This window comes from Echinops telfairi, unplaced genomic scaffold (genome assembly GCF_000313985.2).
Source record: "Echinops telfairi isolate 266 unplaced genomic scaffold, ASM31398v2 ScPeMD7_3677;HRSCAF=4366, whole genome shotgun sequence".
Lineage (NCBI taxonomy): Eukaryota > Metazoa > Chordata > Mammalia > Afrosoricida > Tenrecidae > Echinops > Echinops telfairi.
In genome coordinates this window covers 1-1886 of record NW_022107576.1, presented here as the reverse complement: position 1 = coordinate 1886, position 1886 = coordinate 1, and the positions used below count along the sequence as shown (strand labels likewise).

At 55.9% G+C, this 1886-nt stretch overlaps 1 long non-coding RNA gene across 1 annotated transcript; it reads left to right on the top strand.

The window, feature by feature from the left end:
* The first annotated feature begins 16 nt into the window (after positions 1 to 16).
* Positions 17 to 1037, top strand: LOC123522255. Its single transcript, XR_006680528.1, has 2 exons — positions 17 to 116; positions 364 to 1037. It is a non-coding gene; the product is annotated as an uncharacterized LOC123522255 (long non-coding RNA).
* Positions 1038 to 1886: the final 849 nt, after the last annotated feature.

The following is a 1886-nucleotide window of genomic DNA, read 5'->3' as shown; positions in this document are numbered from 1 at the left end:
CTGAAAGACCCAAGTACACAGCCCAGAAACCCTGCAGAGCCCTTCTGCTCTGTCCTGCAGGGTCGGCATGAGTCAGTGGGTTCTGACTGGGTTCACGGAGCTGCATGAAGGCGTGGGTGAGTCCCTTGCCCGCTGTGGGCCAGGTCCATCCTCCTTCCCAGGTGGGCGCATCCTGAGTCATAGTTCCAGTGCCTTGGGTGTGTTTCCCACCCTCGGGGATAGCCCTCAGTGTCGGAAGTGGAATCACCGGGGCATGGGCGGAGGGAGCACAGTACTGGGCGTTGTCTTCCGTGGGAGACCCTGTGAGCCCGACATCCTGGGTGTGGTGGCCCTGACTCTGCTCTCTCCCCCACCCCTGCCCAGCTCCCCCTCCGGGGCTCCGCGGGACACTGGACCTCCAGGTTATTCGAGTGCGGATGGAGCAGCCTATTCAAATGCGGATGGAACAGCCACCAGCCACTGCTGTCAGCTTCCTGCGGGACTGGCCTGCAGTCCTAGCAGAATCTAGCACCCTGGAACGTGGGGAGCCCAAGGCCAAGGGTGGGGTGTAGGTGCTGCTGTGCTGGGAGAGAGAGAGACGGTGGCATCCTCTTTGGATTCAAACTTGGAGCTGCCCTGCTTGACTGCCTGGTGCAGAGCGAAAGGTGCCTGGGCAGGGGTTGCTGGTGCAGCCAGAGCTGGGCGTTGGGTGTGTTGAGCACACCCACACAATCCTTTTGTGTACCCAGACCTCCCTCTGTCCCAGTCACACCCTCTGCCCCTGTAGACCCCCACCAGAAATTCTCCCTTGGCACAGTGCCTTACAGAAGAGGTGGTCTCGGGGTTTGAACTGAATTCTACTACCTCGAAGGACGCCTCTCTCCCCTCTCCGGTGGGCTCCATTACCTCTTCCCACTTCATCCCAGCAGGAAGTGAAACCGCCCCCTGGGCTCCCCCTCACTCCCCTCCTGGACTCCCTCTCACTCCCCTCCTGGGCTCCCCCTCACTCCACTGTATATATCTTATTTGTTGACAATAAATTATTTTTTTTTTATTAAGAGAGCTCGAGATGGGACCCTCCTTGGGAAGGTGTTTGGGACAGAAGAGTTGCGTGTGCCGTTGCTTGGGTGAGGGTGGAATAGGGTAGATGGGCTGGTAGCTCCTCTGGGAGCCACTAGCAGGGAGAAAAAGCAGCAGGACTTAGCCAGGAGAGGGCTTGGGGGGCGGGGGCACTGCCAAGAGGATCCTTTGAAGTGAAATGTTTGCTCTACTTACTTAACTGTCAGTTTGTGGTACTGTGGTCATTTGCAAATTGCTGTAATGCTGGAAGCTATGTCACTAGTATTTGAAATACCGGCAAGGTCGCCCAAGGTGAACAGGTTTCAGCAGTGCTTCCAGACTAAACTGTACGAAGGAATGGGCTGTGCGGGTCTGAGGAGCGATTGGGTCATGTTAAGGATAACGGTAGAACCTTGTCAGAGACTGAAAGCCTAACACCAAAATTCTCACATGATAACTGAGAAGAGAGCTTGTCCAGGGTTTGATCTTGCTGGGATCCGCCATCAGTGCTCATGGAACAACAATCAGGAGATTAGAAGACTTGTTGCATTAGGTCAGTCCGCTGCACAAGGTCTCTTTACAGTGTCAAGGAGCAACCGTGTCACTTGAAGACTAAGGCACTCCTGGCCCAGCCATGGTGTTTTCAGTCTCATCTGCGCTGACGGTCGGACACTGAATGAGGAGGCCTGAAGGAGAATGGGTGCATTTGAAGCATGGTGCTGGCGGAGAAGAGGGAGCGAGCGCGCTTTGAGCTGCCAGAAGACCAAACAGCTGACTTGGAAGAAGGTAGCTGAATGCTCCTTGGCAGGGAGGACGGCCAGTCCCTGAGCAGGACTCAAGCTTGGCAA